This window comes from Oncorhynchus clarkii, chromosome 27 (genome assembly GCF_045791955.1).
Source record: "Oncorhynchus clarkii lewisi isolate Uvic-CL-2024 chromosome 27, UVic_Ocla_1.0, whole genome shotgun sequence".
In the NCBI taxonomy this organism is placed as follows: Eukaryota; Metazoa; Chordata; class Actinopteri; order Salmoniformes; family Salmonidae; genus Oncorhynchus; species Oncorhynchus clarkii.
This window is the reverse complement of record NC_092173.1, coordinates 42,741,466-42,758,809: the sequence shown is the minus strand read 5'-3', so window position 1 is coordinate 42,758,809 and position 17,344 is coordinate 42,741,466.

Genomic DNA, 17,344 nt, shown 5'->3' with positions numbered 1-17,344 from the left:
GTTGTTCTCTATAATCAAATGTTATTGGTCACATGCTTCGTAAACAACAGCTGTAGACTAACAGTGAAATGCTTATTTATGGGTCCTTTTCCAACAATGCAAAGATAAAGATATAGATTTTTTTATTTTTTTATTTTTATGAATCAATACAAATCAAATCAAATGTTATTGGTCACATACACGTAATTAGCACATGTTATTGCAGGTGTAGCGAAATGCTTGTGCTTCTAGCTCCGACCGTGCAGTAATATCTAACAAGTAATATCTAATAAATTACACAACACATGACCCAATACACACAAATCTAAGTAGAAATGAATGAAGACTACATACATACGGACGAGCAATGTCAGAGCGGACCGGACTAAGATACAGTAGAATAGTATAGAAAATAGGATATATATATGTATATGTGAGATGAGTAATGCAAGATGTGTAAACATTATTAAGTGAATGAGATACTGTAGAATATTATAGAAAATAGTATGTAAATATGAGATGAGTAATGCATAGACTAAGATACAGTAGAATAGTATAGAATACAGTATATACATATGAGATGAGTAATGCATAGACTAAGATACAGTAGAATAGTATAGAATACAGTATATACATATGAGATGAGTAATGCATAGACTAAGATACAGTAGAATAGTATAGAATACAGTATATACATATGAGATGAGTAATACATAGACTAAGATACAGTAGAATAGTATAGAATACAGTATATACATATGAGATGAGTAACGCAAAATATGTAAACATTATTAAAAGTGACTAGTGTTCCCTTCCTTAAAGTGGCCAGTGATTTGTAGTCTATAGGCAGCAGCCTCTAGTGTGCTAGTGATGGCTGTTTAACAGTCTGATGGCTTTGAGATGGAAGCTGTTTTTCAGTCTCTCAGTCCCAGCTTTGATGCACCTGTACTGACCTCGCCTTCTGGATGATAGCGGGGTGAACATGCAGTGGCCCGGGTTGTTGATGTCCTTGACAATCTTTTTGGCCTTCCTGTGACATCGGGTGCTGTAGGTGTCCTGGGGGGGGGGGGGGGAGAGGGGCCACACCACCCTCTGGAGAGCCTTGCAGTTGCGGGCAATGCAGTTGCCGTGGGGCTGAGGAGGGAGGAGAGGGGCTGAGAGAGGGGGAGGGGCTGAGGGGGTTGGAGAGGGGTGAGGGGCTGAGGAGGGAGGAGAGGGGTGAGGGGCTGAGAGAGGGGGAGGGGCTGAGGAGGGAGGAGAGAGGTGAGGGGCTGAGAAGGGAGGAGAGGGGTGAGGGGTTGAGGGAGGGGCTGAGGGGTGAGGGGCTGAGGGAGGGGCTGAGGGAGGAGGAGAGGGGCTGAGGGAGGAGAAGAGGGACTGAGGGAGGGGCTGAGGGAGGAGGAGAGGGACTGAGGGAGGGGCTGAGGGAGGAGGAGAGGGACTGAGGGAGGAGAGGGGGAGGGGAGGGGTGGGAGAGAACAGGAACAGAAACTGAAAAACCAGTAGGACCAGCTGGGTCAGTCTGACATCATCGTTACCTGGCCTTCAAAGGTAAACACACCTCGCTCTCTTCCTACAGAGAACAGACTGACTGACTCAAACTGCCAGGACCAAGGGAATCAGGTGTTCAACACAAACAGCAAAGAGTCATTCACAGTTTTTCTTCCTTTCACATCATTTAGTACATGTATAGTACATGTATAAATATGACGCTTCATTCTGCATCACTGCACATTTACAGTACATACAGTAGTGAGGTAACATGAATAATTACAAACTGTTGTTGCCATTTATACATTTAATACAACCTAAGAATCTCATGTACCAATGAGTCGTGGTTTGAGCAACACAGTTTCAAGTCCCTGTTTTCCCCAATAACTTATTTTCCATTTTCACAACAATCCATTCACACAGAGACATGTATAGTACATGTATAGTACGTGTATAGTACATGTATAGTACATGTATAGTACATGTATAGTACGTGTATAGTACATGTATAGTACGTGTATAGTACATGTATAGTACATGTATAGTACATGTATAGTACGTGTATAGTACATGTATAGTACATGTATAGTACATGTATAGTACATGTATAGTACGTGTATAGTACATGTATAGTACATGTATAGTACATGTATAGTACATGTTTAGCACGTGGGAGTTTCACCAACTCTACCAGAAGTTATACACACACGAGTGCTACACGCAGTAATGATATCATCTGCAGTGTTACAAGGCGACAGTGTATGGTTAACTATTCAAAGGAATACTGTACAGCTTTTCAACAGTGAGATGTTCTTTTGACAACACAGTGTGTTCTAGTAGGACACAATAAACGGACCATATTTAAGCATCACGTTCATTGACCCAAAAGTCTAGCAATGAACCTTTCTGAAGATACAGTAAAATAGCTATTAATTTAACCGATAAAGGCCCGAGGAGGTGTGGTTATACCACGGACGTCAGCTAATCAACATTCAGGTTTCAAACCACCCAGTTTATATTTAACTTTCAACACTTCTAGGAAACTTTGATCTGAAAACCCACTAGCATCTTACAACTTAAACTTTGGAAGGATGTGACCTTTCTAAGGTTTGAAATATCTTGAGAGGCTTAGAGTATGTGTCATCGTGGGTAGAGCTTTAGACAGGATATTATATTGATTATAAAATTGATTAAAATGGGATGAGGAGTGGGTGGAACCAAATCAAATTAAATCAAATTTCATTTGTCACATGCGCCGAATACAACAGGGTAGCCTTTTGATTAGATGTTCAGCAGTCTTATGACTTGGGGGTAGAAGCTGTTTAGAAGCCTCTTGGACCTAGACTTGGTGCTCCGGTACCGTTTGCCGTGCGGTAGCAGAGAGAACAGTCTATGACTAGGGTGGCTGGAGTCGTTGATTATTTTTAGGGCCTTCCTCTGACACCGCCTGGTGTAGAGGTCCTGGATGGCAGGAAGCTTGGCCCCAGCTATCTACTGGGCTGTACGCACTACCCTCTGTAGTGCCTTGCGGTCAGAGGCTGAGGAGCTGCCATACCAGGCAGTGATGCAACCGGTCAGGATGCTCTCGATGGTGCAGCTGTAGAACTTTTTGAGAATCTGAGGACCCATGCCAAATCTTTTCAGTCTCCTGAGGGGGAATAGGTGTTGTCGTGCCCTCTTCACAAATGTCTTGGTATGTTTGGACCATGATAGTTTGTTGGTGATGTGGACACCAAGGAACTTGAAGCTCTCAACCTGCTCCACTACAGCCCCGGCAATGAGAATGGGGGCGTGCCTGGCCCTCCTTTCAAACTTAATAATGGTGTTGGAGTCGTGCCTGGCCATGCAGTCGTGAGTGAACAGAGAGTACAGGAGGGGACTGAGCACGCACCCCTGAGGGGCCCCCGTATTGAGGATCAGCGTGGCAGATGTGTTGTTACCTACCCTTACCACCTGGGGGTGGCCCGTCAGGAAGTCCAGGATCCAGTTTCAAAGGGGAGTTATTTAGTCCCAGGGTCCTTAGCTTAGTGATGAGCTTTGAGGGCACTATGGTGTTGAGCGCTGAGCTGTAGTCAATGAATAGCATTCTCACATAGGTGTTCCTTTTGTCCAAGTGGGAAAGGGCAAAAGGACTAGTTTAAAGTTTTAATGTCACATGCACAAGTACAGTGAAATGCCTTTCTTGCAAACTCAAAACCAAACCAAGTGATGATCAATAACAATGTAATGCTAGAAAAAACACACAAGAAATAAGAAGAAATATGAAGATCACAAGAAGGAAGTAAGTAAGCTGTTCAAGAGCCTGTTGGTGCCAGACTTGATGGTACCGGTACTGCCGGCCGTGTGGAAGCAGAGAGAATAGCCCATGGCTTTGGGTGGCTGGAGAGATTAACATGAACCAGGATTATATCAGAGCAGAGTTATCAAAAAATAAAAAAAATCCAATTTGATTGGTCACATACACATGGTTAGCAGATGTTAATGCGAGTGTAGCGAAATGCTTGTGCTTCTAGTTCCGACAATGCAGTAATAACAAGTAATCTAACTAACAATTCCAAAACTACTACCTTATACACACAAGTGTAAAGGGATAAAGAATATGTACATAAAGATATATGAATGAGTGATGGTACAGAGCGGCATAGGCAAGATGCAGTAGATGGTATCGAGTACAGTATATACATATGAGATGAGTATGTAAACAAAGTGGCATAGTTTAAAGTGACTAGTGATACATGTATTACATAAAGATGCAATAGACGAGTTAGGTACTAAGTCTAGGATCAAATACTGTACAGAGGTTTCAGGTGTATAGATGTTTTGACAGATTTAGCACTTGAAACTGGACACTTTGAGTACCACCTGCTGGTTGTGTATGGTATTACAAGTTATTTGTGGAGCCAAATGCCAAATGTTGTACATATCCTATAAACATGAACATTGTCTCATAAACTAGAATTAAAAACACACAATAAATAAAAATAGGAAATAGGAAGAACATGAGAAAGTAAGAAGCTATATACAGGGTCAGTTTCAATACCATATCTGGTACTATATACAGGGTCAATACCATATCTACAATGTGCAGTGATACTGGAGGGATGGAGGTAGATACTGTAGAGGGGGAAGGGGACTATATACAGGGTCAGTACCATATCTACAATGTGCAGTGATACTGGAGGGGGAAGGGGACTATATACAGGGTCAATACCATATCTACAATGTGCAGTGATACTGGAGAGATGGAGGTAGATATGTAGAGGGGGAAGGGGACTATATACAGGGTCAATACCATATTAACAATGTACAGGGATACTGTAGTGATGGAGGTAGATACTGGAGTGATGGAGGTAGATACTGTATGTAAAGGGATACTGAAGTGATGGAGGTAGATACTGTATGTACAGGGATACTGGAGTGATGGAGGTAGATACTGTATGTAGAGGGATACTGAAGTGATGGAGGTAGATACTGTATGTACAGGGATACTGGAGTGATGGAGGTAGATACTGGAGTGATGGAGGTAGATACTGTATGTAGAGGGATACTGAAGTGATGGAGGTGGATACTGTATGTAGAGGGATACTGGAGTGATGGAGGTAGATACTGTATGTAGAGGGATACTGGAGTGATGGAGGTAGATACTGTATGTAGAGGGATACTGGAGTGATGGAGGTAGATACTGTATGTAGAGGGATACTGGAGTGATGGAGGTAGATACTGTATGTAGAGGGATACTGGAGTGATGGAGGTAGATACTGTATGTAGAGGGATACTGGAGTGATGGAGGTAGATACTGTATGTAGAGGGATACTGGAGTGATGGAGGTAGATACTGTATGTAGAGGGATACTGGAGTGATGGAGGTAGATACTGTATGTAGAGGGATACTGAAGTGATGGAGGTAGATACTGTATGTACAGGGATACTGGAGTGATGGAGATAGATACTGGAGTGATGGAGGTAGATACTGTATGTACAGGGATACTGGAGTGATGGAGGTAGATTTTATTGGTCACATGCGCCGAATAGAACAGGTGTAGACTTTACTTTCCGAGCCCCTAACCAACAGTACCAGCCTATCTATATACAGGGACTACCAGTACCGAGCCAATGTGCAGGGGTACGAGGTAATACAGGATGTACATGTGGGGAGGGAAAAGTCCAGTGAGTCAGTGTATAGAGAGTCAGTAAATAGTGAGTCAGTGTATAGAGTCAGTACATAGAGAGTCAGTGTTTAGAGAGTCAGTGTTTAGAGAGTCAGAACATAGAGTCAGTGTATAGAGAGTCAGTGCTAAACAATTCAGATAAATAATTACTAAAGGACGTCAGTGTAAATAGTCCGGGTAGCCATGTGATGAACTGTTCAGCAGTCTTATGGGTTGGGAGTGCCTTTTGGTCACAGACTTGGCACTCTGGTACTGCTTGCAGTGCGATAGCAGAGAGAACAGTCCTTGACTTGGGTGGGTTGGTGTCTTTGACCATTTTTAAGGCCTTCCTGACACCGCCTGGTATGGAGGTTCTGGATGGCAGGGAGTTTGGCTCCAGTGATGTACTGGGTCGTACTCACTACCCTCTGTAGCGTCTTGCGGTCGGATCCCAAGCATTTGCCATACCAGGCGGTGATGCAGTCAGTCAAGATGCTCTCAATGGTGCAGCTGTAGGATGTTTTGAGGATCTGAGGGCCCATGCCAAATCTTTTCAGCCCTCTTCGCGACTCGGAAAATGTCTTAGTGATGTGGACACCCAAGGAACTTGAAGCTCTCGACCAGCTCCACTACAACTAAGTCAATGTGGATAAGGACTACCCTGGCCTCTGTGGCGCCTTGCGGTTGAATGCTGAGCAGTTGCCATACCAAGCGGTGATGCAGCCAGTCAAGATGCTCTCGATGGTGCAGCTATAGAACCTTTTGAGGCTGAGGACCCATGCCAAATCTTTTTAGCCACCTGAGGGGGAAGAGGCATTGTCGTGCCCTCTTCACGACTGTGTTGGTGTGTTTGGACCATGATAGGTCCTTAGTGATGTAGACAGCTCTCAACCCGCTCCAATACAGATCTGTTGATGTGAATGGGGGCGTGTTCGGCTTCCGTTTCCTGTAGTCCACGATAAGCTCCTTTGTGTTGCTGACGTTGAGGTTGTTGTCCTGGAATCACACTGCCAGGTCTCGGACCTCCTCCTTATAGGCTGTCTCATCGTCGTCGGTGATCAGGCCTACCACCGTTGTGTCGTGGGCAAACTTAATGATAGTGTTGGAGTCCACACACCCGTAGGTGAACATGGAGTACAGGAGGGGACTGAGCACGCACCCCTGAGGGGCCCCGGTGTTGAGGATTAGTGTGACGGATGTGTTGTTGCCTACCTTCACCACCTCGGGGCAGCCCGTCAGGAAGTCCAGGATCCAGTTGCAGAGGGAGGTGTTCAGTCCCAGGGTCCTTAGCTTAGTGATGAGCTTTAAAGGCACTATGGTGTTGAACGCTGAGCTGTAGTCAATGAATAGCATTCTCACATAGGTGTTCCTTTTGTCCAGGTGGGAAATGGCAGTGTTGCGTGCAATAGAGATTGCGTCATTGGTGGATCTGTTGGGGACAGATGTGAACTGGAGTGGGTCCAGGGTTTCTGGGATGATTGGGTTGATGTGAGCCATGACCACCTTTTAAAATAATTTCATGGCTACAGATGTGAATGCTACAGGACTATAATCATTTAGACAGGTTACCTTGGCGTTCTTAGGCACAGGGGACTATGGTGGTTTGCTTGAAACACGTAGACATTACAGACTGGGTCAGAGAGAGGGTCATGGTGAAATTAGATAGTCCGTGTGGCCTGTTGGTGTCAGACTTGATGCATCGGTACAGTTGCAGTATGGCAGCAGAGATTAAGTGAACACTCATCTAAACATGCCTCCTGGAGTGTATTTTCATCAATGATTGTTTAAACCTAGTTTCCCTCCCTCCTCCTTACTCCCCCCACCCCTCCCTCCATAATCTTTTATAGTAGCTCCATTCCATTTCCTCCACTTCCTCCCATTTCCTCCACATCCTCCTATTCCCTCCACATCTTCCCATTCCCTCCACATCTTCCCATTCCATTCACATCTTCCCATTCCTTACACATCCTCCCATTCCTTCCACATCCTCCCATTCCATTCACATCTTCCCATTCCTTCCACATCCTCCCATTCCTTCCACATCCTCCCATTCCCTCCACATCTTCCCATTCCTTCCACATCCTCCCATTCCCTCCGCATCCTCCCATTCCCTCCACATCTTCCCATTCCATTCACATCCTCCCATTCCTTCCACATCCTCCCATTCCTTCCACATCCTCCCATTCCCTCCGCATCTTCCCATTCCCTCGATGTGCCCTAAATGGCACCCTATTGCCTAATTGTGCATTATTTTCACCAGAGCCCTATGGGACCTGGACAAAAGTAGTGTACTACATAGGGAATAGGGTGCCATAGTGCTCTGGTCTAAAGTAGTGCACTACATAGGGAATAGGGTGCCATAGGGCTCTGGTCTAAAGTAGTGCACTAGATAGGGAATAGGGTTCCATAGGGGTCTGGTCTAAAGTAGTGCACTACATAGGGAATAGGTTGCCATAGGTCTAAAGTCTAAAGTAGTGGGGTGATTCAGATTCGGTTCAACTTTATTACCCCACCAGGGGGGGATTAATTTGGTCATGTGCTTAAAAAACAAAGACAGTACATGAAGACACGAAACGACACAAAATAATTCATTCAAATTACTATAGCGATACATTTTAAAGTATCATTTACGTCCCAAATGTGACCCACTTTCAGTCTTCCAGATTCAGATGATCTCTCCCTCTCTGTTCTCCTCTCTGTTCTCCTCCAGTCACCTCTCATTAAAGCCCGTTCCTCCAGGTCTCGCTCTCCACTCAGGCTCTGATGGATCCCATCAACAGGAGGGACTGCCCGTAAACAGGGTGTCGTCATGGTGACTCCAGCTGCAGCCCAGGCCAACAACAACACTTTAGAATGTGGCACTGCAGTAATGGAGCCCCTCCACCCCTCTGCTCTCTCATCGCTTCCACTGCACTGTGTGTGGACATACTGGCTGTGTGGAGAACGAACACGAACACACACGAACACACACACACACGAACACACACACACACACACACACACACACACACACACACACACACACACACACACACACACACACACACACACACACACACACACACACACACACACACACACACACACACACACACACACACACACACACACACACCCTGTCACTGTCAATTACCCCTGTTCCAGAGATCAGAGGGAGAGATGGTTCCAGACTCCATCAAGCCACTGATCAGCCGTGTTAGTTGGGTGTGTTAAGTGAGTGACAGGTTGTGTGTGTGTGAGTGACAGGGTGCTGATGCTGGTCAACCAGGGTGACTGTCAGAGACAACATCTCCAGCAGACTCACTCCTCTGCCAAGATAAGAGCTGTGTTCCAAATGGCAGCCTATTCCCCATTAAAGTACACATACAGGGCTCTGATTCAAAAGTTGTGCACTATATAGACTCAGAGAATAGGGTGTCATTAGGGATGGAAGCTTGTCTTCACCAGGACACAAATATGGGAGGGGAGGATATGGGATAGGTTGGGTTAATGACGTGTTATTGTCCTAGGAAAAGACCTGTATATCTCCAGCCAGACAGCCCTGTTGTGTCCTGTTAGTGGTTACAGACCAGAGAAGACTGACAGGGAGGAATGGGATCAGGGGGGAATGGGATCAGGGAGGAATGGGTTCAGGGAGGAATGGGTTCAGGGAGGAATGGGATCAGGGAGGAATGGGATCAGGGAGGAATGGGTTCAGGGAGGAATGGGATCAGGGAGGATTGGGATCAGGGGGGAATGGGATCAGGGAGGAATGGGTTCAGGGAGGAATGGGATCAGGGAGGAATGGGATCAGGGGGGAATGGGATCAGGGAGGAATGGGATCAGGGAGGAATGGGATCAGGGGGGAATGGGATCAGGGGGGAATGGGTTCAGGGAGGAATGGGATCAGGGAGGAATGGGATCAGGGAGGAATGGGATCAGGGAGGATTGTGATCAGGGAGGATTGGGATCAGGGAGGAATGGGATATGGGAGGAATGTGATCAGGGAGGAATGGGATCAGAGAGGAATGGGATCAGGGAGGATTGGGATCAGGGGGGATTGGGATCAGGGAGGAATGGGATCAGGGAGGAATGGGATCAGGGAGGAATGGGATCAGGGAGGAATGGGATCAGGGAGGAATGGGATCAGGGAGGAATGGGATCAGGGAGGATTGGGATCAGGGAGGATTGGGATCAGGGAGGAATGGGATCAGGGAGGATTGGGATCAGGGAGGAATGGGATCAGGGAGGAATGGGATCAGGGAGGATTGGGATCAGGGAGGATTGGGATCAGGGAGGATTGGGATCAGGGAGGAATGGGATCAGGGAGGAATGGGATCAGGGAGGAATGGGATCAGGGAGGAATGGGATCAGGGAGGACTGGGATCAGGGAGGACTGGGATCAGGGAGGACTGGGATCAGGGAGGAATGGGATCAGGGAGGAATGGGATCAGGGAGGATTGGGATCAGGGAGGATTGGGATCAGGGAGGATTGGGATCAGGGAGGACTGGGATCAGGGAGGATTGGGATCAGGGAGGAATGGGATCAGGGAGGAATGGGATCAGGGAGGAATGGGATCAGGGAGGAATGGGATCAGGGGGGACTGGGATCAGGGAGGATTGGGATCAGGGAGGACTGGGATCAGGGAGGAATGGGATCAGGGAGGAATGGGATCAGGGAGGATTGGGATCAGGGAGGATTGGGATCAGGGAGGATTGGGATCAGGGAGGACTGGGATCAGGGAGGATTGGGATCAGGGAGGACTGGGATCAGGGAGGAATGGGATCAGGGAGGATTGGGATCAGGGAGGATTGGGATCAGGGAGGATTGGGATCAGGGAGGACTGGGATCAGGGAGGACTGGGATCAGGGAGGACTGGGATCAGGGAGGAATGGGATCAGGGAGGAATGGGATCAGGGAGGATTGGGATCAGGGAGGACTGGGATCAGGGAGGATTGGGATCAGGGAGGACTGGGATCAGGGAGGATTGGGATCAGGGAGGACTGGGATCAGGGAGGAATGGGTTCAGGGAGGGAAACCACGGCTGCTCTTTGTTTTCATGACAAGGGCCAAGCAAATACACTGCTCTATACCTCCCTGTTCTCCTCCCATCCTCCCCCCTGTCTCTCCCTTCCTCCCCTCTGTCTCTCCCTTCCTCCCCCCTGTCTCTCCCTACCTCCCCCTGTCTCTCCCTTCCTCCCCTCTGTCTCTCCCTTCCTCCCCCCTGTCTCTCCCTTCCTCCCCTCTGTCTCTCCCTTCCTCCCCCCTGTCTCTCCCTTCCTCCCCCCTGTCTCTCCCTTCCTCCCCTCTGTCTCTCCCTTCCTCCCCTCTGTCTCCCTTCCTCCCCTCTGTCTCTCCCTTCCTCCCCTCTGTCTCTCCCTTCCTCCCCTCTGTCTCTCCCTTCCTCCCCTCTGTCTCTCCCTTCCTCCCCTCTGTCTCTCCCTTCCTCCCCTCTGTCTCTCCCTTCCTCCCCTCTGTCTCTCCCTCTCCCCCCTGTCTCTCCCCCTCTGTCTCTCCTTTCCTCCCCTCTGTCTCTCCTTTCCTCCCCTCTGTCTCTCCCTTCCTCCCCTCTGTCTCTCCCTTCCTCCCCTCTGTCTCTCCCTCTCCCCTCTGTCTCTCCCTCCTCCCCCTGTCTCTCCCCCTCCCCCCTGTCTCTCCCTCTCCCCTCTGTCTCTCCCTTCCTCTGTCTCTCCCTTCCTCCCCTCTGTCTCTCCCTTCCTCCCCTCTGTCTCTCCCTTCCTCCCCTCTGTCTCTCCCTTCCTCCCCCCTGTCTCTCCCTTCCTCCCCTCTGTCTCTCCCTTCCTCCCCTCTGTCTCTCCCTTCCTCCCCCCTGTCTCTCCCTTCCTCCCCCCTGTCTCTCCCTTCCTCCCCTCTGTCTCTCCCTTCCTCCCCTCTGTCTCTCCCTTCCTCCCCCCTGTCTCTCCCTTCCTCCCCCCTGTCTCTCCTTTCCTCCCCTCTGTCTCTCCTTTCCTCCCCTCTGTCTCTCCCTTCCTCCCCTCTGTCTCTCCCTTCCTCCCCCCTGTCTCTCCCTTCCTCCCCCCTGTCTCTCCCTTCCTCCCCTCTGTCTCTCCCTTCCTCCCCTCTGTCTCTCCCTTCCTCCCCCCTGTCTCTCCCTTCCTCCCCTCTGTCTCTCCCTTCCTCCCCTCTGTCTCTCCCTTCCTCCCCCCTGTCTCTCCCTTCCTCCCCTCTGTCTCTCCCTTCCTCCCCTCTGTCTCTCCCTTCCTCCCCTCTGTCTCTCCCTTCCTCCCCCCTGTCTCTCCCTTCCTCCCCTCTGTCTCTCCCTTCCTCCCCTCTGTCTCTCCCTTCCTCCCCCCTGTCTCTCCCTTCCTCCCCTCTGTCTCTCCCTTCCTCCCCCCTGTCTCTCCCTTCCTCCCCTCTGTCTCTCCCTTCCTCCCCCCTGTCTCTCCCTTCCTCCCCTCTGTCTTGTTTTTTTGTGTTTTTTTTTCAATTACTTTTTTTATTAAGTTTTCTTGTTTTTCAATCAACCAACAAAACACATTCACAGATGTGACAGGCTTAAAAAAATTAATATAAAAAAATAATAAAAGTAAATCATTAAAAAATACAATTAAAATAAAATAAAAAATAATAAAAGGTTTTTGTTTTGGTGTATATACAGTGCCTTGCGAAAGTATTCGGCCCCCTTGAACTTTGACCTTTTGCCACATTTCAGGCTTCAAACATAAAGATATAAAACTGTATTTTTTTGTGAAGAATCAACAACAAGTGGGACACAATCATGAAGTGGAACGACATTTATTGGATATTTCAAACTTTTTTAGCAAATCAAAAACTGAAAAATTGGGCGTGCAAAATTATTCAGCCCCCTTAAGTTAATACTTTGTAGCGCCACCTTTTGCTGCGATTACAGCTGTAAGTCGCTTGGGGTATGTCTCTATCAGTTTTGCACATCGAGAGACTGACATTTTTTCCCATTCCTCCTTGCAAAACAGCTCGAGCTCAGTGAGGTTGGATGGAGAGCATTTGTGAACAGCAGTTTTCAGTTCTTTCCACAGATTCTCGATTGGATTCAGGTCTGGACTTTGACTTGGCCATTCTAACACCTGGATATGTTTATTTTTGAACCATTCCATTGTAGATTTTGCTTTATGTTTTGGATCATTGTCTTGCTGGAAGACAAATCTCCGTCCCAGTCTCAGGTCTTTTGCAGACTCCATCAGGTTTTCTTCCAGAATGGTCCTGTATTTGGCTCCATCCATCTTCCCATCAATTTTAACCATCTTCCCTGTCCCTGCTGAAGAAAAGCAGGCCCAAACCATGATGCTGCCACCACCATGTTTGACAGTGGGGATGGTGTGTTCAGCTGTGTTGCTTTTACGCCAAACATAACGTTTTTCATTGTTGCCAAAAAGTTCAATTTTGGTTTCATCTGACCAGAGCACCTTCTTCCACGTTTGGTGTGTCTCCCAGGTGGCTTGTGGCAAACTTTAAACAACACTTTTTATGGATATCTTTAAGAAATGGCTTTCTTCTTGCCACTCTTCCATAAAGGCCAGATTTGTGCAATATACGACTGATTGTTGTCCTATGGACAGAGTCTCCCACCTCAGCTGTAGATCTCTGCAGTTCATCCAGAGTGATCATGGGCCTCTTGGCTGCATCTCTGATCAGTCTTCTCCTTGTATGAGCTGAAAGTTTAGAGGGACGGCCAGGTCTTGGTAGATTTGCAGTGGTCTGATACTCCTTCCATTTCAATATTATCGCTTGCACAGTGCTCCTTGGGATGTTTAAAGCTTGGGAAATCTTTTTGTATCCAAATCCGGCTTTAAACTTCTTCACAACAGTATCTCGGACCTGCCTGGTGTGTTCCTTGTTCTTCATGATGCTCTCTGCGCTTTTAACGGACCTCTGAGACTATCACAGTGCAGGTGCATTTATACGGAGACTTGATTACACACAGGTGGATTGTATTTATCATCATTAGTCATTTAGGTCAACATTGGATCATTCAGAGATCCTCACTGAACTTCTGGAGAGATTTTGCTGCACTGAAAGTAAAGGGGCTGAATAATTTTGCACGCCCAATTTTTCAGTTTTTGATTTGTTAAAAAAGTTTGAAATATCCAATAAATGTCGTTCCACTTCATGATTGTGTCCCACTTGTTGTTGATTCTTCACAAAAAAATACAGTTTTATATCTTTATGTTTGAAGACTGAAATGTGGCAAAAGGTCGCAAAGTTCAAGGGGGCCAAATACTTTCGCAAGGCACTGTATATATACACACACACACAAATATATACATACAGTGGGGCAAAAAAGTATTTAGTCAGCCCCAGTTGTGCAAGTTCTCCCACTTAAAAAGATGAGAGGCCTGTAATTTTCATCATAGGTACACTTCAACTATGACAGACAAAATGAGAAAAAAAATCCAGAAAATCACATTGTAGGATTTTTAATGAATTTATTTGCAAATTATGGTGGAAAATAAGTATTTGGTCACCTACAAACAAGCAAGATTTCTGGCTCTCACAGACCTTTAACTTCTTCTTTAAGAGGCTCCTCTGTCCTCCACTCGTTACCTTTATTAATGGCACATGTTTGAACTTGTTATCAGTATAAAAGACACCTGTCCACAACCTCAAACAGTCACACTCCAAACTCCACTATGGCCAAGACCAAAGAGCTGTCAAAGGACACCAGAAACAAAATTGTAGACCTGCACCAGGCTGGGAAGACTGAATCTGAAATAGGTAAGCAGCTTGGTTTGAAAAAATCAACTGTGGGAGCAATTATTAGGAAATGGAAGACATACAAGACCACTGATAATCTCCCTCAATCTGGGGCTCCACGCAAGATCTCACCCCGTGGGGTCAAAATGATCACAAGAACGGTGAGCAAAAATCCCAGAACCACACGGGGGAACCTAGTGAATGACCTGCAGAGAGCTGGGACCAAAGTAACAAAGCCTACCATCAGTAATACACTACGCCGCCAGGGAATCAAATCCTGCAGTGCCAGACGAGTTTCCCTGCTTAAGCCAGAACATGTCCAGGCCCGTCTGAAGTTTGCTAGAGAGCATTTAGATGATCCAGAAGAAGATTGGGAGAATGTCATATGGTCAGATGAAACCAAAATGTAACTTTTTGGTAAAAACTCAACTCGTCGTGTTTGGGGGACAAAGAATGCTGAGTTGCATGCAAAGAACAGCATACCTACTGTAAAGCATGGGGGTGGAAACATGCTTTGGGGCTGTTTTTCTGCAAAGGGACCAGGATGACTGATCCGTGTTAAGGAAAGAATGGGGCCATGTATCGTGAGATTTTGAGTGAAAACCTCCTTCCATCAGCAAGGGCATTGAAGATGAAACGTGGCTGGGTCTTTCAGCATGACAATGATCCCAAACACACCGCCCGGGCAACGAAGGAGTGGCTTCGTAAGAAGCATTTCAAGGTCCTGGAGTGGCCTAGCCAGTCTACAGATCTCAACTCCATAGAAAATCTTTGGAGGGAGTTGAAAGTCCGTGTTGCCCAGCAACAGCCCCAAAACATCACTGCTCTAGAGGAGATCTGTATGGAGGAATGGGCCAAAATACCAGCAACAGTGTGTGAAAACCTTGTGAAGACCTACAGAAAATGTTTGACCTCTGTCATTGCCAACAAAGGGTATATAACAAAGTATTGAGATAAACTTTTGTTATTGACCAAATACTTATTTTCCACCACAATTTGCAAATAAATTCATTAAAAATCCTACAATGTGATTTTCTGGATTTTTTTTCTCATTTTGTCTGTCATAGTTGAAGTGTATCTATGATGAAAATTACAGGCCTCTCTCTTCTTTTTCAGTGGGAGAACTTGCACAATTGGTGGCTGACTAAATACATTTTTGCCCCACTGTATATAACACTTGCAGCAGCACTATCAAGGTTCTTATCAGCTATTTTTCTAGCCTTCGCTGAGACGACGAGACAATAATTCGTTTTTAGGTTTTACAACAGCACCTTACACAACATGTATCTCATCTGCACATTTCCCTAGTCACCCCGTTCACTCTGTCCAATTTGAAATATAGTTGAATAGTGGAGACCAGAGTCTGTCAAACTTGGACTGTCTCTTGTGGAGGTCATAAGTGAGCTTTTCAAGAGGGAGAAAGTCAACAATCTGGGCAATCCATAGTTTAAATGTAGGAGAGGTATTAGAGGCCCACAATAGAAGAATACATTTCTTAGCAAAGTATGTAATAGTCATAAGCAAATTTTCTGTCAGGATCAAGAACAAAGTCCTGCTGGGCATTAAGAAGATAGATACACGGGGTCATATCAAACTGTACATCTAGTATTTTCTGTGCAGCAGTATGTATAGAGTGCCAGAATCTGGCAATCTCCCTACAGCTCCAAAATACATGCATATAGGTTCCACTTTCAGAGGTACATCTTTTACAGTTAGGAGACATATCTGTTTCTCACCTGCTGTTCTGAAACAGTGTGATCTTCTCTCTCTTTCCGGATCCCCTCGAGGAAGAACTTTCATCCAAATATGCAAACCCCCCCCCTATTGTGCAGAAATGTTGCTTTGTCTCTTGACAAAACGGTTCTCTACAACCTTTCACAGTCGTATAGATACCACTAGAGGCTGAGGTTGAACCAAACCATGACAGAAGAACAACCGTGCAGTGCTGTAAATGATAAGTAGGAAACCAATTTATTTGATATGATAAACACATTATACTATTTACATACAGAGTAATACAAATGTAGTCTTAGTAGCACACTGGGTTGTTTCACAAGTAATTATTAGTAATATTATAGGATTTCTTTTCAACATTTTACACTAGTTTAGACATCTTCACCATCTTGATTGCATCCAGCAAGTTTTATACGTATTTGAGAAGGTCATTTTTTGTTGTTGTTTTGTTGTGGTGGCAAAAAAATATAATCAACACCAATTAAAAAAACAACAACATGGTTTTGAAAATGCATTATTGGCTGGTGAAACAACAAGATTTAAAAAAAATAAAAAATTCTTAACAGTTAAAATACTTGAATGTAATGAATGTATGTGCAAGTTGTCCACAACAAAGAACGTGCACTAACAGTGTCGGTAATAATAAAAGGTGACAGGGTGTAGTAATCAGAACGGGTGTCATGAAGACCAATAAAATGACCGGAAAGTTTTAAAAAAATAAATAAAAAATGAAGAAAAAGAAGAAAAACAATAAAAAAAATAATATGACAATTCAAGTAAAACAGGATTTTATAAAATAAAAAAAATAAAAAAGACAATTGAAATCCCTTAACTTCAGTGAAGAGTGAAGATGAGGTCAATAAAACGAACATCTGTTATTCTATGTCATCACAGAACGAAAAAAAATATGTTTTAATAACACAAAAAAATAATTAAAAAAATAGGAGAGCCTGGTTTCGAGTTGCAAAACAAGAAGTCAAAATGATATACACAACAACGGAAGTCAATTGAGAAACTGAGTAGATAAAATACTGTGAAAACAGGCGACTTTAAAGACTTGACGAGGCTGTCCTCTACCACCGAGTATTATGTTGATATCTAAATAATATATAACTCTTGATACAAAGTCTCTCTGTCTCTCAGACAAGGCGTCGTGTGTTCACAGCAAATACCCACGTGGCAACAATAAGCAGGAACCTATAGTAACCCCAGGAATCTACCCCTATGTGCAAACCATGCCAATCGACAGTATTGATCAGGGTCCCTGATTGTACCATTAGACAGTCAGGGTCAATCTCTTACAGCCTGGCCTCTACGTCACC